Source organism: Sminthopsis crassicaudata, chromosome 3, assembly GCF_048593235.1.
Source record: "Sminthopsis crassicaudata isolate SCR6 chromosome 3, ASM4859323v1, whole genome shotgun sequence".
NCBI lineage: Eukaryota > Metazoa > Chordata > Mammalia > Dasyuromorphia > Dasyuridae > Sminthopsis > Sminthopsis crassicaudata.
Window position 1 is genome coordinate 609,284,727 of NC_133619.1, and position 25,536 is coordinate 609,310,262.

At 44.5% G+C, this 25,536-nt stretch overlaps 1 long non-coding RNA gene across 1 annotated transcript in view; it reads right to left on the bottom strand.

Annotated features, from left to right (window-relative positions):
- Window positions 1-5,236: 5,236 nt before the first annotated feature.
- The window catches only part of LOC141559986 (uncharacterized), an 88,103-nt gene continuing 67,803 nt past the window's right edge, over window positions 5,237-25,536 (bottom strand). Inside the window, exon 4 of the long non-coding RNA XR_012487600.1 lies at window positions 5,237-5,417. This is a non-coding gene — a long non-coding RNA (uncharacterized LOC141559986). The remainder of the gene's footprint in view (window positions 5,418-25,536) is intronic.

Genomic DNA, 25,536 nt, shown 5'->3' on the forward strand with positions numbered 1-25,536 from the left:
CTCCTGGGTTCTAAGGCCCTCCCAGTTCTGACATCCTGGGTTCGTTCTGTAGGCCTTCCCACTCCAATGGTCTGGGTTCTCGGTCAGAGAAGCACATGATAATACTTATCCAAACCCTCATTTTCAGAAGTTGCAGCCGAGTCTCCAAATAGTTATATTTTTTGCCTGAGGTCCCATAGGCAGCAAGAGTCAGAGCCCCTTTTCTCTCTCCATAGCCTTCATTCTAAAATCCCCTTTGGTCCTACTGTCTATAAATGCCTGATTCATTCAAGGCCAAGTCTGAGGGGAGAAGAAGTGAGTCTTAATTAATACGCTGGAGTTTGTAATGAGGCGTAGCTATATGTAATGAGATCGTGTCTCCTAACTGACCCCTGTAAGGCACTCCCCAAGACTTCCCAGTTATCAGAACCGGGGTAACTTTGCAGGAATCACTGGACGTGTTTCCAAAGCAGATGGTTTGAAAGGGGGCACCCAGCATTTGGAAGCGCAGGTTCTGGTCCGTTGGCAGCAGTCAGTCTCTCTGCTCTGTCGACTTCATCTGCCAAAAGAACCATGACTCCACCCCTTCCCCAACTCCCCCCCCCAACTCCATCTCTACAAGCTGATCCTCCTTGGTAGGGAACACGCCCCTTCCCCCTGACAATTCACACCCAGACAGCTTATTACATCTCAGACAGGCAGATACAGGAATTCACAGGCACTCCCCTCTCCTAATAATCCCCTAGTGACACATAAGCACACCCCAACCTAATACCAGGGTTCACCACCCAGAGAGATGTCCCCCAAGAACATCTCCCTGCCCTCCCCTCTCTCACCTCAGCTGGAATGACCTCCAATCATTGGATTTTTGAGTCCAAAGGGATTTTAGAAGCAATTTCTCCCACAGTGTGTTGTGGTTCAATTGTTTTTAGTCAAATACAACTCTTCATGAGCCTATTTTGGGATTTTCTTGGCAAGGATACTGGAGTAGTTTGCCATTTCCTTCTCCAAATCATTTGACAGATGAGGAAACTGAGGCATTAGAGTTTAAGTGACTTGCCCATGTGTGATACTGGGCACACAGCTAGTAAGTTTGCCATTTCCTTCTCCAACTCATTTTACAGATGGGGAAACTGAGGCAAACAGGATAAAGTGAATTTCATAGACTCACACAGACTCTTTTTTTCCTGAGGCCAGATTTGAACTCAAAAAGTCAGTCTTCCTGACTTCAGACTCATTTTACAGATGAGGAAGCTGAGATCTAGAAAGAGAAGCATCTTAAATTCACAGAGTTCATCTCTGCCGAAGATCTGAGAGATCACCTAATTCAGGGATTCTTAATCTTTCTCATGTTCTAGATCCTTTAAGCAAAATGGTGAAGTTCATGGACCCAATCTTAGAATGGTTTTAGATGCATAAAATAAAATGCATGTGATTAAAATGGAAAAAAAATAATGAAATATTATCAAAATATTAAAAGAACCAATTTATGGACCCCCAAGAAGAATTCCTGACCTAGTCCAGTGCCTTGGTTTTATAAATAAGGAAATCAAACCTGGATAGTTTGGGGGGAGTCAACTGAGTAGTTAGAGATACTAACCAAGTCTTCTAAGCCCAAATTCATGGTTTTTCTCATTAAAGTGGCCTGAGGCACAAACGCCCCCTCACTTAGGGCACTGGGAACTCGCCCCCCCACCCTACTTCCTACCCCATAATTGAATATTGCAAAATTAATTTCATTTCCCAGAAATCCCCTGCCCACCACACTGATATTTTCAAGGCTATCAATGAATAGAGCATCCACTAGGATGTCCGAGTCTTGCCTTTAGCTTTATGTGAGAGCAGTTGCTGCTGGGAGTGCTCCTGTGTTTTAGCACAATATTGATGGATACATGACAGAGTGTCTGAAGATCGTGTCTCAAGAACGTGTTTCATAAAGAACAGCTGAATGAGCCAGTACTCTGGTTTCCCATCTCTGGGGGCTCCTTTGCCACTGGGGCTGCTCAGCACTCACCTGGACAGTGTCAGGGATGGAGGAGTTGGTGGACAGTTAACAGGTGGCTGCAACTTGGTGCTCAAAAAAGCATTGGGGCTTATATTTATTGATTTTTAAAAACACAGCTATGATTTCATTGGCATTAGGAACTTCCAGCATAGAAATTCTCTACCATTACAACTGGGCTTTCCAGAGAGTTGCCTGGCACCCTAAAAAGATAAATCAGAAAAAGGACTTTAGCCCAGGACTTCTGATGCTCAGGCTCTCTCTCTATCCACTGTGGAACACTGCCTGTCTATAATATTGCAAGGGGGCCCCATGGTCAGGTAGGTTTGAGTCCCATATCCCATCAGAACTGGCTTTGTGATCTGAACATGTCAGCTTCTCAGGGCTTCCAGCCATTCTTTGAAAGTCAATTATCTTCACCAGTTGAGAGAATTCCTCATCAGTGCTCCCTAATTTGATGAACTCATAGATTTGAGTTAGATAATTATTGCTAAAATGTACAGAATCCTTTAATGTTTGCTCGTTTGAGACTCACAATGAGATATGCAAGTAGCATCATTCCCATATTACAGATGAAAAAACTGAGGCTCTGAAAGGCAAGTCCATGTTTCACATTAAGTTAGCAGTAAAAATTTTCTGACTCCAAAGTCATCACACTTCCCACCACACCACACTTATGGGTAACTTTCTGGCCTTTCCAGGACCTGTTTTGCCTCTTTTTAGAGACCCCTGACTGCTAATTATTTTCTAAATTTTTATTTTCCCATGAGTAGAATCAAGAGAATATTGTACACAGCAACAAGATTATACGATGATCAATTCTGATGAAGGTGGCTCTTTTCAACAAGCCAGTTCCAATGATCTGGTGTTGGCGAGAGCCATCTGCACCCAGAGAGAAAGGATGGTGAGAAATGACTGTGGATCACAACATAGTATTTTCACCTTTTTTTGTTGTTTTCAGTTTGTTTTGTTTCCCCATTTTTTTCCTTTTTGATCTGATTTTCTTGTGCAACAGGATAAGTGTGGAAACATATATAGAAGAATTGCACATTTAACATATGTTGAATAACTTGCCTTGTAGGGAAGACAATAGGGAAAGGAGGGAGAAAAAATTTCAAACACAAGATTCTACAAGGATGAATGGTGAAACTATCTATGCATATGTTTTGAAAATAAAGCTTAAAAAGGAAAAATATGATTTCCCCAGTTACATGTGGAAACAGCATTTTCTTTAGTTCATTCATTTTTTTTTTACATATTTCTTTATGAATCATGGGAAAGAAAAATCAGAACAAAAGGGGAAAACCGCAAGAGAAAAAAAAAAAAAAACAGAAGAAAAAGAAAAAAAATGAACATAGCATGTTTAATTTAGATGCTCTCTCTGTATTTAGGTAGCATTTTCCACCCAAAGTTTATTGGAGTTGTCTTTGGATCCCTAAACTGCTGAGAAGAAGCAATTCCATCATCATTGATCATCACACAATCTTGCTGTTTCTGGATACAGTGTTTTCCTGGTCCTGCTTGTTTTGTTCAGCATTAATTCATGTAAATCTTTCTAGGCCTTTCTAAAATCAGCCTGTCCATCATTTTTTATAAACCAATAATATTCCATTACCTTCATATACCACAACTTGTTCAGCCATTCCCCAACTGATGGGCATCTACTTATTTTCCAATTCTTTGCCACCAAAAAAGAGCTGCTACAAACAATTTTGCACATGTGGGTCCTTTTCCCTTTTTTTATTCTTTGGGATATAGACCCAGTAATGGCACTGCTGGATGAAAGGATATGCACGGTTTATAGCTCTTTGAGCATAGTTCCAAATTACTCTCCAGAATAGTTGGATCAGTTCACAACTCCACCAACAATGCATCAGTGTCCCATTTCCTGGCTATTTTAAACATGTTTGGGGGTGTTTTTGAATCTCCTCTTTGGATAAGGAAGGAAATAAAGCCCAGAAAGCAGCATGGATTTGCAGACAGAGAATCTGGGTACAAATTCTGTCCCTGATACTTAACCTTTGTATGACTTTGGATGTATAGGAAAGTACATCTCTGGATCCAGTTTTACCATTTGGAAAATGAATAGGGTTAAACCATGTGATCTCCAAGGGACTTTTTGGTTAGTTTTTTTTTTAATTCAAAAATATGTGATATTTGATAATTTTGCCAAAGTTAAAGAAATGATATGTCATCTAGTATAGGGGGGATGTAGTCCCAGGAGCTTGAGACAATACTTTTTTCTCAGGAGATTTATAGTCTATGAAGGAGATGAGTGTTGTATGTACTTATGATATCTCTTCTAGGATTGTTTACCAATTCCTGCTCTCCTTATCAGTGGGGGGTCACCTGGGGGACAATGACCAGTCAAGTCAAGTAAATAAGCATTTAGTAAACACCTACATTACGCCAGGTCTGTACTAGTGCTAGGGATACCATTTTTTTAATGATTAAAAAAAAATCTCTGCCCTCAAGTAGCTTATAATCAAATAGGGGTGAGCATGCAAACAACTAAACACTAATGTGTATGTGTGTGTATTCATGTGTATGTATGTATATATATATATATATATATATATATATATATATATATATATATATATATCTTATTTGTGTTTATATATATATATATCTTTATCTTGTTTGCATATATGTATATATAAATAATTTATATTTTATATTTATAATAATACAATTCATACATATTTATATTTTATTTTATACATATAATTTATATATATATAATTTTATATTTTACATATTTATACATATTTTTATTTGTGCTATTTATATATATAATCTTCATTTTGTTTGTATATATGTATATAATATATATTTTATATTTATAATAATACAATTTATACATATGTATATGTATAAATGCATGCATATGTGTGCCTATATATATACACATAATTACACACATATATGTATAGGATAAATTAGAATCAATTTCAGAAAAAAATCATTAAGGAGGACTTGGAAGATATAGAAAGGAAGATTTTTATCTGAGACTTGACAGAAGTCAAGAGGTAATGCTTATCTAGAGCTAGATCTTGGGGATAGAACCAGAAATGAAATGTACACAGTGAAGCGAAATAATGCCTGACCTCAGGGAGATTATATTCTATCACAAAGAAGAGAGATATAGAGTAGAAATGATCTCTAGGGGGAAAGACATCTAGACAAAATGGAATAATAATAACAATAACAAGCATTTCTATAGCACCTACTATGTGCCAGTTACTATACAGTCTTTCATTTGATGGAGTTATAGTTAAGGAAGAGAGGTATTATGATTATTCTCATTTTACAGACGAGGAAGCTGAGACAAGTAGCTTAATAAAAGTTAAGTAACTTGCCTGGTTTCCCACAGCTGGAAAGTATCTTGTGGTTAAATTCGAACTCAGGTCTTGCTGACTCCAGCACTCTATCCCTGAAGGAAAAAGTAATTTCAGGAGGGTGTGGGGGATGGGGAAAGAAGAGGGGGGAAAAGGAAAAGGAAGATTATTCAGGTGCTAATTGAGATGCTCTCACCCCAACAAAGGGAATATGCAGGGGTTTACCCATATCTACATGAATTCATCAAGCTAGACAGGTTTTGAATTCTGATCTCAGTCTTTCTAGATCACAGAGCTGGAGCTAGGCAGGACTCAGGAATTGGTTAGTTTAATTCTCTCATTTTTTAGATGAAGAAAGAGATCTGGAAAAATTAAAAGTGACTGATCCAAGGCTATATAGCTAAGTGATTTGTCCAAGTTCATAAGGATGGGATTTAAAATCAAGCTCACTTGACTGTAAAAAATATGGGATTTTCACTGTACCTCAAACTTCCTCCTCAAAACTCCTGTTATAAATAAGATACAGAATAACAGAATGGCAGAGCTGAAAGGGACCTTAGAGCACAGAATGTTAAAACACAAAATACAAGACCTGAAAGAGATATTTAGAGTATACAATGTCAAAACATAGACTATCAGAGTTAGAAAGTATCTTAGAACATAGAATATGAAAGCTGGAAGGGACCTTAAAACACAGAATGTTAGAAAACAAAATACAAGACCTGAAAGAGATATTTAGAATACATAATGTCAAAATATAGACCACGAGAGTTAGAAAGTATCTTAGAACATAGAATGTGAGAAGTGAAAGGGACCTTAAAACACAGAATGTTAAAACACAAAATACAAGACCTGAAAGAGATATTTAGAGTATACAATGTCAAAACATAGACTATCAGAGTTAGAAAGTATCTTAGAACATAGAATATGAAAGCTGGAAGGGACCTTAAAACACAGAATGTTAGAAAACAAAATACAAGACCTGAAAGAGATATTTAGAATACATAATGTCAAAATATAGACCACGAGAGTTAGAAAGTATCTTAGAACATAGAATATGAGAGCTGGAAGGGACCTTAAAACACAGAATGTAAGAAAACAAAATACAAGACCTGAAAGAGATATTTAGAATACATAATGTCAAAACATAGACTATCAGAGTTAGAAAGTATCTTAGAACATAGAATATGAAAGCTGGAAGAGACCTTAAAACACAGAATGTAAGAAAACAAAATACAAGACCTGAAAGAGATATTTAGAATACATAATGTCAAAATATAGACCATGAGAGTTAGAAAGTATCTTAGAACATAGAATGTGAGAAGTGAAAGGGACCTTAGAACATAATATGTTAGAACATAAAATACCAGACCAGGAAATGATCTTTAGAACATGTAATGTTAAGACCACAGACTGTGAGAACTTGAATATAACATTAGAATATAGAACATCAGAGCCAGAAACCCAGAGAGGAAAGATTGCCCAGGGTGACCCAGTAAGTCAGCAGCAGGAGCAGGTCTCAGCCCCAGTCTCCTGATTCTCTGCCTAGTATTGTTCTTCCCACATCACATTGAGCTCCCTCCTCCTCCCTCTCCCCCAGTCCTGGAGCTACCCCATTTCCTGCTTGCAGCTGTTTGCTACAGGTTCTCTGTTGACTGGGTGTCTCCATAACCAGCCAAGTTGCCTTTAGATTTTCTAATTTCCTGTGGGTTTAAAAATCCACAAGAGGAACAGCACTTTCTGAAAGTCATAAATAACTACGCTCCGTCCCTGCCTCAGCAATCATGACATAGATGGGGTGAGGCAAGAAGCTAAGCTAGGAAGGATCACTTAGGATGGGAAGTGGGGAGAAAGGGGGTAGAGACTGAGAAGTTGCCTCAATCCAGCCTTATCTCTCTGAGGAGCCAGTGGTGGGATCTGAAGAGGCTTTTGTTCCAAATTCTGCCATTCATTCCTTTTGGTTGAGTATTGCCCTGTTGAATTTGTTCTCTCAAAATATAAATATTCTTAGAAGGGTCATGGACATCAAGCACCTGATACTTTTAGAATCCTAGATTAGACCTGGGAGACAAATTAGAATATAGAATGTGAGAATTCTGGGGAATCTAGAACCCATTTATCAATTCTAACTCCTTCACTTTACAGATAAGAAAACTGATCCACGGAGATGTGCTTGGAGGCAATACTTCACCCACAGTTGTGTCTTCCCTTTCCAATACTATTTCTTCTCAGTTTAAGAAACTCGTTATCTTCCTAGAAATTTAAGATTTTAATTCATTTCCATTTAAGATTGCAGCAAACATTTATTATTAACAGACTGTTCACAACTGTCTATTGTATAAAAGTCACATTGATTCAAGAGTTCTACCTTGAAATTTATTGTCTTATTCTAGTAATTAAAGAGAATATTCATGGGAGTGGGGATGGGGAGAGTTCATTAGAAAAAGCACTAACACGGGTGTAAATCCTTTCCCCAAAACTCACCACCTGTGAAAGTCTCCCAAATCCTAGGGCACCCGCCTCCACCACTCCCCTTCCTCGACCTGCCCCCACATTCACAGACACAAAGCAAAGGAACTTAACTAGATGGAGCTTCCAGCCCCAAATCCATAATTCTAGTTCACTTTTCTCTTAAGAGAGTTCTAGGAAAGAAGCTCACAATCTTTGAAAGACAGAGATACAGAGAGAGACAGAATAACTGAAAGAGAAGACAGCAAAGAGAGAGATAGGGAGAGACGAAAAGGAAGAGAATTTCCATTTTGGGCATTTTCTTCTCTGAAACTCTATATTCTGACATCTTGTTCTAAGGGCCCTCTCAGTTCTGACCTCCTGGGTTCTAAGGGCCCTCCTAGCTCTGACCTCCTGAGTTCTAAGGGCCCTCCCAGCTCTGACCTCCCGGGTTCTAAGGACCCTCCCAGTTCTGACCTCCCGGGTTCTAAGGGCCCTCCCAGCTCTGACCTCCCGGGTTCTAAGGGCTCTCCCACTCTGACCTCCTGGGTTCTAAGGGCTCTCCCGCTCTGACCTCCTGGGTTCTAAGGCCTCTCCCGCTCTGACCTCCTGGGTTCTAAGGGCCCTCCCAGCTCTGACATCCTGGGTTCTAAGGGTCCTCCCAGCTCTGACCTCCTGGGTTCTAAGGACCCTCCCAGCTCTGACATCCTGTATTCCAACATTCTAAATTCCATTGTGATAGTCTATGTTCTTTTGGTTTACCCAGAGAGGCTGAGAACTTTGAGAAGACACCCATTATGTCATTTGTTGGAGAAATGTCTGAATGAAAGGGGGACAACTCTGGAGCCCTCCAGAGAAGTGTTCAGAAATAGAATGCTAGGATGTTAGAGCAGCAGAAGGCTGTAAATACTGTCTGAGCCAATGTCCTTACTTTATAGGGAAGGCAGCTGAGGTCCAGTGAAGGAAGGAGCCTGACTCAGATCAGGCAGAGAACTGGTGGCAGGGCCAGAGCAAGGGCCCAGTCTAGGGAACCTTCTGGTTCCTTTGCACTCAGTGTCCCTGGGCCATTAAGAAGGGCTTGGACATCCCTGCTGCCAGACAAGAGGGCCCATTGCATACTTCTGGAACTCATGGGGAGATACCAACCTCTCCCCACAGGAGAAGCCTGGGATTTGTGGGCAGTGAGGCTCTTCAGACATAATATTCCTCAGAGACTTTCCCACGGGGCAGGAGGTGACAGCACTAATTGTCTTGGACCTTCATCTTACCACCTGCTCCACCAGCACCCCGAGGGGGCCCAGTCTCTGAGCTATTGTCAAGGCAAACAAAGAACAGAGCATGTTCCATATCATGTCTGCTTCCTGGTCAGTGGCTCAGTTGCAGGAGACAGCTCAATAAATCACCCACCTGTTCCTCTGCTGCCACAGATGATGATCTGGCAATGTTCTTGGTATGCCTCCTCCAGAAAGCCTTCCCAGCTTTGCCACTCCTTGGTCTAAGGGCCTCCCATCCCTGACATCCCATGTTCTAAGGACCTCCCAGCTCTGACATCCTGGGTTCTAAGGGTCCTCCCAGCTCCGATATCTTGTGTTCTGACATTCTGTGATCTAAGAATCCTCCCATCCTGAAAACCTCTGCTCTGGACTCAGTATGTGTTATATCATGGAGTAATTAATTATGTACCTTTGTGTAATTATTCTCTATTTCAATTGTGTGCAAATATTGTTGGTGAGGCACCTCAAATCTGAAGCATTTGGTTTCCTCTGGGCTCCCCTATCTGGTGCTGAGCCTTTCACACAGGGGTCAACAAGTCAATTCAGCAGGTTTTGATGAAGCATTTACTGCTTACATGTGCTAAGAGCTGAGAATACAAATATAAGCAAATAGAAAGATGGGCTACAAGGAGCTTATATTCTAATACAAAAGACAAAAAAGTAAAGGACGCTGTAAAGGTGGGTGTGAGAATATGTGGGAGAATGGAGCATCAGGAACAGAAGTAAATGCTAGTAAAGAAATAAACATGGCTGCTCTAAGCCCTTTCCTAAAGATTCCAGGAAGAAGTGACCAGTCGGAAAAAGGGGCCACAGAGATAGAGAGATCTCCCAAAGTGAGAAGGTGGTGGGGCCTTGATGAGCTAAGAAGTTTAGAGAGTTTATTTTCAGTGTAAAGGCAAAAAAAAATCCCCAAACTCTACACAATTTTAGAGGGAACTACTAGAAGAAACTTTAGAACAGAGAATATCAGATCTGGGAGAGCCCTTAAGACACAGGATCTTAGAGTTGGGAAGGCCCTTAGAACCCGGGATGTCAGAGCTGGGAGAGCCCTTAGAACCCAGGATGTCAGAGCTGGGAAGGCCCTTAGAACCCAGGAGGTCAGAGCTGGGAAGGCCCTTAGAACCCAGGAGGTCAGAGCTGGGAAGGCCCTTAGAACCCAGGATGTCAGAGCTGGGAAGGCCCTTAGAACACAAAATGTCATAGATATTGAAAGAACCTTAGAACATACAATTTCACTATTTAAAGTGGCCTTGGAGCACAGAATGGATCTATTAGTCCAAGCCAAAAAAATCGATTCCCTAGAGAGAGATAATAACTTAATCTACAATTGGCAAGGTAATAATTGTTAGAGTGAGGTCCTTTAACTAGAAGACCCCATTTTCCCCATTGTACCACAGTATAAACTACAGCCTTCTTGAAAGACCACATCCAGCCTGAGAAGGCATTAAACCCCCACACACATAGCATGCTACTGGCACTAGTGCCCACCCAGGCTGGTGCCTCCCAGATGTTCCAACTATCCCAGGCAATGACCCAGGGCCCTTCCCAGAACCCATATAAGTGGGCAGTGCCAAGAGAGTTTGCCAGCACAGGGCAGCTTCTCTGTGGGAATTTGGCCTCCTTCCTTCCCCTCATCTGTCAGGAGCATTTTCAGAAGGGCCCAAATGACCAGAAGGCCTCGCTTCCTGGCTCAAAGATCTGGGGTCCGTAGTCCAGGGCCATCCTTTGGGGCCAAGTGGGAACTAAGGATGGAAACCTGTTCCAGATAAGGGGGAGAAGCCTTCTGTCCCTTGTAGGGTGAGTGTGGGCTCCAGCTTGAGCTGGACCGTGACCCAACAGCAGCTGCACTGGCCTCCAGGTCCCCAGCAAGTCAGGGTCCCTTCCAAACTCAGGCCTCATGAACTGTCTGACTTCAAAAAAACACATAACTATAGACCTCTCTAACTATAGGGATATGTATATATGTCCATAACTCTAGGATCTCCTCCACCTCTCCTTCCTCCCCCTGAAGATCTTCAGCTGAACCCGACATGTCCAACTCACCCCCTGGTGACTCAGTACTTCTAGAATGGGCAGGAGTAACCAGTGTTAGGACCCTATGTCAAAGCACAGAAGGAGCCCAGCGGCAATATCCAGGAGCTATCATTCCCCCTCTCCGGAGGCCGTACACCTCTCCTGATGTTCCCCACTTCTGGCTTTAAGTGGCTTGGGAATCTTGAAGCATCATCAGGATGCCTCCTTAGCTCAGTGACTACACTGTATCTTAGGCCCTGGCTCACCTTACCCCAGATTTAAAATGTGCGGTTACTCCTCTTCTGGAAAACCCTCCCCACTATCTCCTCAAACCTCCCTCCTTTCTCCAATTATTCACCTCCTATTCATCTTTAAATACGCCACCTAAAAGCTTCCTCGTTCAATAAAACCTGCCTTGATTTTTGTCCCATTCTCTTCCCTCTCTTCTCCAGGCCCATCATGCCCTTACTATTTCTTACATTCTATTTATCTTTACTTGTGTCTCACTTGGATTGGAGGTGGGGGTGGAGTTCTGGAAAGGGCTTTGGAAAAGGTATGTGGATTTGGAGTCTTGGATAAGGCGTTTAATCTCCTTGGGCTTCAGTTTCCCCATTTGTCAAAAGGACTACATGATCTCTAAGGTTCTTCTTAGCTCTAGATTATAATCCAATGATTTTTTTCCCATCCTATTTGAGCCACACAGCAGCCCTGTGAGGTAGGAAGAGTAAAGATTATTCTCATTTTACAGACCAGGAAACTGAGTCCCAACAAAGATCTACCTGCTAAAAAGCAGTCAAGTTAGCACTAAGAAGCCAGGGCTCCTGACTTTCAGCCCAGGCTTCTCCCTACTCCATCAGGAGATAGGACAGGCCTTTCCCTGCACCCGATCTCACCACTCCCTGCTCCATAACCCCTCCCTACAGATATGTCCCTTGCTCACCAGAGGGGTACCCTCCCCAAGGACCAGCCCGATTCTCTTAGCTAAGAGCTGGAGAGAAGAGTTGGGGAGAGAGTGCACCTCCCAGCCCCACCACAGCCTCAGCCTCCCACTGCCACCCCCAAAATAGCCTGGCCTTTGGGCCGGGAGATCAGGTTGCAAACTCCTGTCTAACCGGTGGCCCATATGAAGCCCCTGGCAATCGCCTGGCAAGGAGCTTCCATACCCCCCCTCTGCTTACACCTGCTCCCCCTTTCACACATCAGTATCTTAGGACATGGTATTCAATCACTGTCTCCTGCAGGGCCACCATCTTTTTTTTTGAAAACCACTGTATTCTGGGAGGAAAAACCCTGGCTCTGGGTTCAAATTCTACCCCTGACCTTTCCTTGCTTTTCAATATGGGACAAAGCATTTAACTCCTGGACTTTATTTCCTCATTTAGGAAATGGAGAGACTGAACTAGACAAACATTAAGGTCCCTTCTAGCTCTAAGACCTATGATCCTGGTCCTTTTTTTCCAACGCTCCTTCTGCTGTTGCTATTATGATTCTATGGCTATCAGACCAGTGCTCTCAATGTGGGGTTGGGGAGGTATATATAGTGGAAAGATGCCTGGATCTGGAGTAAGAATCCAGATTCAAATCCTGCCAATGTTCCTTACCATCTTCAGGATTTGGACACGATCACTTGCCTCCTTTGGGCTCCGGTCTCCAAAGTCTCTCCCAACTCTGAATCTAGGAATCCTACTGGAGATTTATTTTGGGAGGCAGGAGAGAGGGGAATGAATCAGTGTGAGAAACTAAGGCATAACAGCAGGAGGGGGGCTGCTAGAAAAGAGAGTCAGTAAGTAACAAGGTCACTCATCACTGGGAACATTGTGACTGATCTTTTTATTTCAGGCTTCATAATTTTTCCATCACGGGCATCCCAACCCCTGACGGAGAGCAGAGACTTTGCACAGGAAGATTGTCAAATGAGATGAGTCTCTTGTCAATCCCAGTGTCATAACATGATGGAACAAGGGGTAAAAAGGTCTAAAAGCCATTGAAAGTCATAGAGCCCAACCACCGAGGACAGCAAATCCCAGAAACAAATGGAATTACTGAGATCACACAAGTAGGAAGGAGCAGAGCTAGGACTCCAAAGGACATCTGCTTATCCAAATGCAACATTCTCTTACCCGTGTTCACCCTAGATGCTAAGGTGGGAAAACTAAGGCACAGCCCTAGCCAAGCTGCAACCGGGGTCCCTCAAAGCATTGTAGTCTGGTAGAGCTGGGAGGGCCCTTAGAACCCAGGAGGTCAGAGCTGGGAGGGCCTTAGAACCCAGGAGGTCAGAGCCGGGAGGGCCCTTAGAACACAGGAGGTCAGAGCTGGGAGGGCCCTTAGAACCCAGGATGTCAGAGCTGGGGAGGCCCTTAGAACCCAGGAGGTCAGAGTTGGGAGGGCCCTTAGAACCCAGGAGGTCAGAGTCGGGAGGGCCCTTAGAACACAGGGGGTCAGAGCCGGGAGGGCCCTTAGAACCCAGGAGGTGAGAGCCGGGAGGGCCCTTAGAACCCAGGAGGTGAGAGCCGGGAGGGCCCTTAGAACTCAGGAGGTCAGAGCTGGGAGGGCCCTTAGAACCCAGGAGGTCAGAGCCGGGAGGGCCCTTAGAACTCAGGAGGTCAGAGCCGGGAGGGCCCTTAGAACCCAGGAGGTCAGAGCCGGGAGGGCCCTTAGAACCCAGGAGGTCAGATCCGGAAGGGCCCTTAGAACACAGGAGGTCAGAGCCGGGAGGGCCCTTAGAACCCAGGAGGTCAGAGCTGGGAGGGCCCTTAGAACCCAGGAGGTCAGAGCTGGGAGGGCCCTTAGAACCCAGGAGGTCAGAGCTGAAAGGGCCCTTAGAACACAGGAGGTCAGAGCTGGGGGGGCCCTTAGGACATAGAATGTGAAAGCTGGAAGGGCTGGAAGGAGCTCCTCTCATTTTACTCTGAAAAGGGGAGTGCCTTATTCTAGATCACAGAGGTAAAGTTAGTAACAGAACCAGAATTGTGGCTGAGATCTTCCAACTCCAAATCCCTTCTCTCCTCTCCTACCCATCCTTTTCACTCATCTCAATCTCCCCCTCTTCCCATCTTTGGTCTTCCCCTCCCCCTACTCTATTCTGGGGCCTTAGGAGGCAGAGCTGGTTCCAGTTACAGGGGACCACACTGCAGACCCAACCCCCCTGCTGCCACTGCCTGCACTGCTGAAGCCCCTCCCCGGCTGAAGCCAACAAAAGCCCCCCTTGTGGCCTAGCCGGGGCCTGCTAATTAAAAAAGAAACTTTAGAAAGGGCCATTCTGTCTGCTACTCACTCTGAGAGCCAAATCCCTGGCTTCAGAGTGGGACCAGCGGCCAGTGCCCCTCCCAGCTGGACACACCAGTCCTTTGTGAGTTGGGTCAAAGCCCCCTCTCAGTAGCACTGGGGCCCTCAGAGGTTGGGGTTCCCCAAGAGCCCAGGCCTCCATGTGCAGGTAGGCCCTGGGGAGGTGGGACTGGCAATCCTAGTGAATAAGGACTCGACATGGTACAGTATAGGAGCTCCGTGACAAGGACGAGACTGTGATTTAAACCGCAGCCCTATTAATAAAAATCTGGGTGAACCTGGACAGATAACTTCCCTCCTTCTCTCTGGGACCCACTTTCTTTGTCTTCCTTAAATCTGATTCAACAAGTCCTTATGCAGCACTTAGTAGGTCCAAGGCTGACTCTGGAGATACAAGGGCAAAAAACTGAAATACTCCCTGCCCACAAAAAGCTTATATTCACTGGGAGAGATAGTATCTATGTGCAGAAGTATATGGAGAGGGTCAGGATGCTGTGTTTTTACAGGTAGAATGAACTGCCAGGTGAAGAAAACTCCTTTACCAAAGCAGGTCACCCAGCCGTTCTCAGCAATTTGTGCTCTTAGACAATTTTCTGAAACTCTTCAGTAGCTAAGAGACTTGCCAAGGTCACACAGCCAGTACTTACTTATCAGAGGCTCTTTTAAACCTATATCTTCCTGTCTTTCCAGGCTACTCTGCAGGTGCCTCATCTATGCCTTGTAGAAATGGACCCAGTCTTTGGGGTCACTGTCTCAGAGGCAGCTGCTGCCTCGCCTCCGCCAGCTCCCGGGGTCCTCTAAGGGGCTCTCGGCTTGAGCCGCTGGCCCAGCTGTGTTCCACCTCGCCCCCTTAGCCAACACCAAGCAGCACCCCAGCTCCACTCAACAAGGGATTCTTGCTTTGAAGACAGAACAATGAGAGAGGAATAAACATTTTCTCCCTGATACCTTAGGACACACTCTCCCTATAGCACTCTGCTTCAGGAGAGAGTGGGCTAAAACTTAGCACAGGTTTTAAGTCCCCTTAGATTCATGGCCAGAGAAGGCATAACTTCCCTCTCAGCTATGTCTAAGCTGAATTCTGAAGGCTCCGTGCTGGTCTTGGGGAACTGATGGTGAAATGGCTGTAAATTCCATGTATTCAGCCTCCAAATATCTAGATCTGTCTCTCTGTCTTCCTCCTCTCTTCTTTCTCTCCTCTTTTTCTCCTCTTCCCCCTCCTCTTTCTTCTTCTTCTTCTTCTTCTTCTTCTTCTTCTTCTTCTTCTTCTTCTTCTTCTTCTTCTTCTTCTTCTTCTTCTTCTTCTTCTTCTTCTTCTTCTTCTTCTTCTTCTTCTGCTCCTCCTCCTCCTCCTCCTCCTCCTCCTCCTCCTCCTCCTCCTCCTCCTCCTCCTCCTCCTCCTCCTCCTCCTCCTCCTCCTCCTCCTCCTCCTCCTCCTCTTCTTCTTCTTCTTCTTCTTCTTCTTCTTCTTCTTCTTCTTCTTCTTCTTCTTCTTCTTCTTCTTCTTCTTCTTCTTCTTCTTCTTCTTCTTCTTCTTCTTCTTCTCTTCCTCCTCCTCTTTCTCCTTTTTCTTCTTCTTTTCCTCCTTCTCCTCCTTCTCCTCCTCCTCCTGCTCTGCCTCCTCTTCTTCTTCCTCCTTCTCCTACTCTTCCTCTTCTTGCTTTTGTTCCATTTCTTCCTTTTCCTCCTCCTCCTCCTTCTTTTTCCTCTTCTTCCTCCTCCTCCTCCTTATTTTTCTTCCTCCTCCATCTTCCTCCTCCGCCTCTCTTCCTCATATCCTTCTTCTCCTTTTCTTCTTTCTTCTGTTTGCCTCTATCTCTCTCTCTCTCTCCCTCTAACATTTTTTAAAAATCACAAGATCACCGCCCCCAGTACTTCCACCTGAAACTAAAAAAAAAAAAAAATGAATGCCCAAAGAAAAGCTCATGGCCTGTTTTCCATGGCCATTGGCCGCAGAGAGAGGCCCAAGGCCTTTCCCCCTTACAGCATCTTCTCACTGGACAGCATCAAAACAAGAGCAGAGTTCCACCAAGAGAAAGAGCCAAAGTCTTTTGAGGGCACTCCCCACTCCTTTCTGGCTCCCTAGCTGCAGTCAGTCAAAGAGGCTGCCATTCACCAGGTGGCTAGCAGACCAGAACCAGTTACAGAATGTTTATGCTTGTTGCAAAGTCTCTCCAATGCACTTTCATTATACAACAACTCAACTCTTCCCAGGAGCAGGTTCCCCAAACTCTTCCACTAGGGAAATTGCATCAGCTAAGCACGTTAATGCTCTCTGCACATGTGATAGCCACCCCCTTACATAAGCATATAAAATACAGAATAAACCCAAAGTAACCTCAGGGGAGAAGGGAGGGGACTTAGTCTAGCTGAGGGGTACCAAACAAAGCAATTCACATGCCCCCACACTCCCCTGCACAGCCCAAACCAAATTAAATTGGGAAATAGCTAACAAAAATGTAATATAACATAAAGAATGTTAATATGTGGTTTTCTAAGTCCAGGGACTTTATGTTTGGACCAGTAGCCTCCAGTTTTTATCTGAGTTTGACACCAGGAACTAGATAATCCCTGAGGTCACTATCAGCTCTAAATTTACACTCCTATGATCCTATGACATCACTTACCTTCTTTGGGACTCAGTTTCCTTTCCTGTAAAATGAGCACATTTGATCCTATCTGACTTTTTTGCTCCTATCATAGTATTATATCTTGCCCTGAGGAATTCCAGCATATCACAGAAGGCTTTGGAATGCTGATTGACCAGTATAAATTATATACAATTTGAAGCATGCTCTGCAGAAATGCACCACCCTCTAATGTGGTAAATTTTGGAGAACCATCAGTCTCTTTGTTCTCAAAGGATCCTTCCAGTTCCAAAATCTTATGATCTCCAGTCATCTTAGGATACTAGATCCTCTGAAGGGGAAATTACTTATATTAGAAGTTAGGTTAGCTTAGGTTAGGTTAGAATAGGAAGGCAATTCAACCTTCCCTCCTTAATTTACAGATGGGGAAACTGAGGCTTCTACAGAAGCTAAGTGATTTGCTCAAGGTAACTTAGATGTAATAAGCAGGATTAAGAAGCCATTTAATACAATTACTGACTGTCTGGGGGAGGAATGAATAAAGTTTTGCACAGAGTGCCTGTTGAAAACTATCTTTGATTGTACTATGAAAAATAAAAACTATTATTATATAAAAAAGAATCACTTTTGCAATCTATCAAATGGTATTTAACTTTCTCTTAAAGACTTCCAGGGATGGGGAACACACTCCCTCTCTCCATTTTTTAAATTATTACTTCTAATCATTAGGAATAAAATCATAAAGTCATAGAATCAAAAAGTTTTTTTTCCCCTTCCATTCAGCCTCTTTGTATCTTCTAACAATGTCCCCAAGTCAAAACAAAGTTAATCTCTCTTCCATAAGATAGACCCTTCTTATATCTGAGGCAGAGATCATATCATCCCCCAGTCTTCTCTTCTCCGGATAAAATATCCCCAGTTCCTTCAAATGGATTCAAGGTCTTTTATTATCCTGGTCACCTTCTTCTGGTCTCTTATCGTTCCTAAAACATGGAATCCCAAATTGAATTTCATAGTACAAAGATGAAAACTTAGGAACAGATCGGACCTCCCAGCTCAACATGATCAACCTCCTGCCATGGGGAGCATTTGTCAGCTCTCAGACAAAATCTGCACAGGTGACCAGGCACTCGCTCCTTCTTGGAGCCGCCCGTTCTCCTGTGAAGCCACTAGGATGGTCAGAAATTTGACCTTATAACTTTCTCCTTCTGCCTGTTCTTGTTTCTGACCTCACTATTTATCTCAAACACCCTGATTCATCCCCTTCTTTCCTAGTGGTAAACTGAGAGTTCCCTTCCCTCTCATCTCTTATACCCAACTAGGTCCTGTATCTTAAGGGTCCCAGTTCTGCAGTGAGTTTGATACAATCTAATTGAAGAAGCATTTATCAATCTCCAGCCGTGTGCCAGAAAGGTAGTGCCATAGCGGACAGAGCTGGCTTCAAAGGCCACAAACCTTGGACAATTGTCCAGCAATCCTGGACAATTCTAAGTCTCTAGATTGCAGTCTGGGGTTTGAGGGCTACTGCTGAAACATACTATTGATGTGATTTATCACCTCCAGAAGCAAATATAAAATCCTCTGTTTGGCATTCAAAGCTCCTTCTACCCTAGTCCCAATAGCCAGTTCAGGAGACATGTATGAAGCGCTTACTATGTGCCAGGAACTGTGTTCCACTCTGGGGATACCAGCTCGAGAATGTCAGGGGAGACATGCAGCCTCTCACAGGGTCTCGCTCTTGTCAGAGAATGCTCCAGGGGCATCTGGGAGGTGCAGTGGATAGAGCACCAGGAGGATTGGAGTTCAAATTTGGCCTTGGGCCCTTAACACTTCCTAGCTGGGTGATCCTGGCCAAGTTACTTAACCCCAATTGTCTAGTCAAAAATGTCCCCCAAAATCCCAAAACAAAGACAATAATATCTCTCCTGAGACAGCCCTGCTTAAAGCACCTATGTGGATGGGCAGGGATGAGAAGGTCAGAGGGCACGTCCATGAGTCCCCTCTCCAGTCTGCTGCCCTCACCTCTCAGCCTTGGCAGGGAGGGGGAAGGGCTGAGTCCCTTGCCCACACTGGGAGGCACTGCCTGGGCCCTCACCCACCCGCCAGCCAGTCAGGTCTCCCCAGGGATTAGAGCGGATAATGCCCCTTGTAAGAACAAGGGATTGTTGGGCCCAGGGAGCAGAAGGGTGGGGGCCAAGGGGACAGTTTGGATTTCTCCTGAAGGTGAAAACTGAGACCCTTGTAATGCCCCCCCCTCCCCTCCAGCCAGGCACTAATCCCTGCAATTCTCACTGAGGACCCAGTGACACAGGCTGTTCATGCCACGGAGGAGATTCCAGTGATTAATTAATTCAGGATTTACAGGGAGGCAGGAGGCCACCCCTCCCCCCAGAGGGCAGGAACCTGATCGAGGCTTCTGGATTCCTGCTGACGACCATCCCCTCTCCTGCACCCTGTGGCAGGTGACATTCTGGGAAGAGAGAGGGGCAGGGCTCCTCCCCACGTGCCTCAGGAGACCCCAGAAATGTGCTCCTCTGTCCCTTCTGGGGACATGTGCCCCTGTCTCATACCCAAACAAAGTAATTAGTCCTTAACATGGGGCTTCAGCCACGTCTGCCAGGCCCCTTATGCACCCGTAAAAGGAGCATGGACACTTTGAGGCAGCGAGAACTGGATTTGAATCCCTCCTTGGACATGTTGTATGTTCCTGAACAAGTCACTAGATTGCTCTGATTCCATTTCCGCATTTGTAAAGGGAGAAGATCAAACCCAGGGGGTTCCAAGATCCTTTCTAGCTCTGGTTCTGTGATTCTACAAAGTGCTTCAAGAAAAGACCTGTGTCTGATTTAGCCATGTGTCTGCGGGCAAATCCCCCCCCCAAAAAAAATATGACTCAGTTTCCTCATCTGTAAAATGAGGAGGTGGGATTTGCTTTCCAGCTTTAAAGTGTGTGATCTAGCACGAAGACAGATTCTGGTTTCTATTCCTTCCAGCTGTGAGCCATTTTACCTATTTGATTCGCTTCCTCATGGGCAACATATGGACAGTAAAAACCAGACAATCACAGGGTCTTTGAGAGGCACCGACGAGGCTGTGGCAGGCAAAGTGCTTTGCAAAACTCTAAAAGACATACAGAAATGTTGGCTAGAGCAGTAATAAGTCATTGCGAATGGGGAGCCAGCTTCAGGTGCCCCCGGAAACTCTCTCAAACAGTAATTATAGATGAATTGTGAATCTATATCAGAGGAGACAATTTCAGTATGGAAAGATCTTACACCCAAGGGAGTACTGGTGGTAATAATGTTTCCCAACTAGTTCTCCCTGAAGGAAACAGGACACACTTAAGTTTAATATTCCTGACTAACATCTTTTCCATCATTTTATTCATAATAATCAACAAAATAATAAATCAAGCCCTGATTTGTAGCATTTGTTGATTTCCAAATGCAAATGCTTATAATGAAAATTTAACAATCAGCTTCAACTAGTTCAAATTGTCTCCAGCACACCCCCACACACATAAGAAATCCTTTTTGTTGCTCCATCATTTTTCAGTTGTATCTTATTCTTCATGACCCCATTTGGGTTTTTTTTTTTTTTGTCAGAGATACTGGAGTGGTTTGCCATTTCTTTCTCTAATTCATTTTGCAGATAAGGAAACTGAGGCAAACAGGGTGAAGTGACTTGACCGGCCACACAACTAGTGAGTGTCTGAGCCAAGTCTTCCTGACTCTAGACTCAGTGCTATATCCACTGCATCACCTAGCAATCCTATGAAATCATAGGTCTAGACTTCTCATCCTTCCAAAAAAAAAAAAAAATCTATTGGATATTTTTACTTACACTCCTTTGAAAATGTCAATTTAAAGATTTACATTTGAAAATGTAAATGTAAAAAGAGTAACTCCCAAAATTCTAGCAGGTTAGCATTGAGGGCAACCTTAGAACATGGAACGTTAGAGATGGCTACCATGTTTTAGGAAAGACATGGACAGTTTGAACCGTAAGCAAAGACAGGCAGCCCGCATGGTGAAGGTCTGTGGACCATTCCCTTGAAGGATTAACTGGAGGAACCAGGGATGTTAATCATGTAGCAGAGAAGACAGGTGGGACATGAGAGCTGTCTGCAAGGATTTGAAAGGCTGTCACATGGAAGAGGGATTAGGCTTGTTCTGTTTGGCCCCAGAGGGAAGAACCAGCAGCGGTGGGTGGAAGCTGCAGATCGAGGCTTGATGAAAAGAAAGCCCTCCTAACAATGAGAGCTGTCCAAACCTGGAAGATGCTGCCCAAGGAGGCAGGGGCTGGCCCTCCCCAAAGGTCCTTGTGGAAAGGGCTTGGCCACTTCTTTATCTGCTGTAGAAGGGATTCCTGTGGAAGGAAGGCTGGGCTAGAGACCAAGGATGCTCCTTCCCCCTCCAAGACCTTAAAGATCATCTCATCCGTTCTCCTCATGTTACAAATGGAGACACTGAGCCCCACAGCAGGAAAGTGTCTGTCCAAGGACATAAACCAGTAAGTATAGAGATGGGTTCAGACCAAGATGATCTGGCTCCAGATTCTGTGTTTTGTCCATTGAGAAATCTGAAAAGGCTAACAAGGCCCCCTTAGAACCCAGGAGGTCAGAGCTGGGAGGGCCCTTAGAACCCAGGAGGTCAGAGCTGGGAAGGCCCTTAGAAGACAGGATATCATCTAGGGACCCTTAAATCTAAAATGTCAAAGTTGGAAGGGACCATAGAATAAAGACTGCCATAGCTAGGAGAGGAATTAGAGAACACCTACTTCACTTCCCTTACTTAATAGTGAAATAAAAAGAGGAATAAAAAAAGACCATGGTTTGCCCAAAATACTCTGAGTGCATTTATCTGAGGTGTGAGCCAAGAACCATGATCCAAGGTGAAAGAGATGGATAGTGGTTCAGGAAAATGAGGATGGAGAGGTCACTCAGAGGGAAGATAAAGGTGGTCCAACATTGCTTCTTCTTCCTCCTCCTCTTTTTTTCTCCTCAAATAGTCTCAGTCCAGGCCCTCTGAGGTACAGTTTCTGACCTAATTAGCTCCTGTTTAATTAATTGTCCCCAAATGAGTTTTCCCTTAGCTTTACCATTTAGATGGAAGGCTAGAGATTAAAGCTATCAAATAATTCCATTAAGAGGTCAGAGAGATGAGCCCTACAGAAGAGAACAAAGGGAAAAGGGAATAGAGGATTTCTACTATGGTGAGAAGGGAGAAACTGACTGGAACTGAAAGGGGCAGCTAGCAGAAAAGCTGAGCCTTAGATCAGACCCATTCTGGAACAGACCCACCCATGGGCACCCAGGGAGAGTGGGGTGGGCACAAGAGCTGAGAGCATGGGCACCATGAGCCAAAACGTGACGTGAACCAAAATTAGGGCTCATCAATTTCTTCCTTCTCTCCTTGTTCATTCTTCTCTAAAGAGAAAAGAGTTTTAAACTGAAGGGCTGGGGTCTGGACATATCAATTACTCTTTCCAAATCTGAGTTTCAAGGGAACTAGATGGTCTGAAATCTAACATTCTATGTTCTAAGGTCCTTCAAGATCTAACATTCTATATTCTCTAAGATTATTCCACCTCTAATATTCTGTTCTAAGGTCCCTTTGGGTTATGACATTCTGCATTCCAGGTTCTGAAAGTCTGTGTTCTAAACCCTGACCTCCTGGGTTCTAAGTTCCCTCCCAGCACTGAAATCCTGGATTCTAAGGTCCCTCCCAGCTCTAACATACTCTGTTCTATGGGCCTTCCCAGCTCTAACATCCTGGGTTCTAAGGCTCCTCCCAAGCTCTGATATGCTGAGTTCTAAGGGCCTTTCCAGCCCTGATATTCTGTGTTCTAAGCTTCCTTCCAGTTCCTTCTGTTCTAAGGTCTCTCTGGATTATGGCATTCTATATTTCAAGCTCTGACAGTCTGTGTTCTAACTCTGAGAGTTGGTGTTCTAAGGGCTCTTCTAGTTCTGACATTCTGTGTTCTAAGGTTCCTCCCAGCTCTGACATTCTAGGTTCTCCCTCACTCTCCACCAGCTCCAACATTTCTGCTTTTCAAGGGCTCTCCTTCCTCTCTCCTTTCATTACTTTTTCCCTTTCTCATGCTCTGAAGCTTTTTTTCCATATTTCCTTCTTCTTACCTCTCCTCCTTCTTCTCCTCTTCCTCCTTTCCTCCTTCCCTTGCCCCAAGCCAGGTTTGGTGGTGGGAGGAATGCCCTAAGTTGATGCTCACAGAGCAGGCCAGCACAGGTTGGTTCACTCCAGGCCTGAGCCCAGCCCACACATCTGTAACCCAGCCCCAAGTTAGGTGCCAGGACTGCTTATTCTGATTGCTAATTTTGTTCCTTAGGGCCTCTCCTCGGGATGCTGGGGTTACCTGAAACTGGGCTCTCTAAAAAGGGCTAACCTGCTGTCAGCATAATCTCCCGGTATTTTCTGAGTCAGGGCGATACTTTTGGAGGAAAGAAGAAAGAAGTAGACTGTATGTGGCTGGGAGGGGACGACATGTAAGATCCCCGATTCAATTCAACAAATGTTTTACTAAACACAGATGTGTTTGAAATGGAGGGAGCACTAGATTTGGAGTCAGAAAGACTGACCTGGATACTTATATACCTCGGATACTTAACAGCTATGTGACCCTGGACAAATCACTTAATCTTGTTTGCCTCAGTTTACTCATCTGTAAAAACGAGCTGGAGAAGAAAATGGCAAACCACTCCAGTATCTCTGCTAAGAAAGTGGGAATGAAGAAGACTAGGGGAAATTCCATTCAATTCAACAATCATCTAACAAGGTTCTATTCCATGCAAAGCACTATGGGAGGATACAAAGCAAAAATGCCCGTCTTCAAAGAGCTTACCTCTTTTGAGAGGCAGGCAAACATGTAGGCAACTAAGGGGAAGGGAGGCGAGTAGAGCCTGGGGATAAATAGGAAAAGCTTCACAGAGGATGTGAAGGATGTTATAAAAATTAAAACAGATGAGAGAGAGGAAAGAGCCAAAGATGGCTCTAAATTTACGAGCATGGATAACTAGAAGGATGTAAGAATTAGAAGACCTTGATTCAAATTACTGCTCTGCCATCTGTGGGCCCGAAGACAAAAATCAACTCCCCTTTCTGAACCTCAGTTTTCTCATTTGTCAAATGAGGGGGCAGAACGCCAAAGTCCCTTCCAGATCTTATGAACCTAATTCATCAGCAGCTGTGAAGACTTGTTGGGAGGGAGAAGGTAAGGTCGGCTCCAGCATCTGAGTCTGAGGTTGGGGGCATCTGGGAAGAGATGACCAGCAAGCAGAAGGAAGGATGGGACTGGATCCAATGTCAGAGCTGGAAAGAACCTTGGAACACCAGCCATGGAGTGGAAAGGGCCCTCAGAACAGGTGCTCAAATACAATCACTACAGCATATACAAGTACAACAACTGAGCCACACAGGAGGATTCCTGCCTAAGTATATTGTCTTTGGAAACCACATATTAAGATCATCTGCGTTCTTTTGTATTCTTGTTGATTTTATTAAATATCCCCTTTTTTTGGCTCTAGAGCAGTTACAGCCATTGTCTTTGACATCTTGACCTTAGAACGTTAGAACACTGAGCACCCATTTCCACTCACCCCAGCTCAATGTTCAGGTGAAGAAATGAAGGTCCAGGGAGGCTAGCCCAAAGTCACATGGGGGTCAGTGACAGAGGCTGCACTTCCACTCCTCAGCCTTCCTGTTCCCCACCTGCCCTCATTCCTCCACCCCTAGCCTGAATAGACAGAGATGGAACTATAGAGATCCTGGAGATCATACTCCCTGATTTTTTTTTCAGATGAGCAAACTGAGGCCCAAACTGGTTAATGTCTCACACAAAACTGGGACTTGAACCCAGACCTTTTAACTCCAAATCCAGTGGTCTCCCCATTGCCCTAGAAGAAGTACAAGCCTTGGGTGCTTCTCCCCAATAGTCCTTCCTCCCAACACAGGCTCTCCCCATCCCTCTCAGCAGGGGATAGCCCTTTGGTTACCCCCTCCCAGAGCTGGCCCAGGATGTAATGGAATGCTCAGCCAATAGGCATGGCAACCAGCTCCTCCTCCTCCCTATCCTGAGGACTCGGTGAGGAGATATTGGAGGTGTTCTGGGGCCAGGACCCACCCACCCAGACGGGCAGGGGCAGGACCAGGACTGGAGGCCTGGGCAGAGCTGCTTGGGCGAGCGCCGCCCTAAACATGGGCAGTGTCTGATGGGTACCGAAGTGGCAGTAGATCAGCCCAGGGGGAAGGGTGTTGTCCCCTCTAAGCAGTGCTCCCTGAAATCTCATGGGCAGCCCAGGCGTGTGCTCCAGAGCCAAGGGAAGCCTTGACTAGAAGAGCCATGGGTTCTAGATCTCACCCTGTGACTATTCCAACTCTGCCTCCCTAAGAGTTACTCCCCTTTCTCTGGGTAGACCTCAATTTTCTCATTTGTCAAATGAGGTGTTAGGAGTAGAATGAAGGTTCTTAACTTTTTCTATGTCACAGAAAGGTGAAGTCTACGAACCCCTTACCAGAATAATAACTTAAAATGAAAATAATAATAATGAACATGGGATTGCAATGAAAATCAACTATATTGAAATGGAA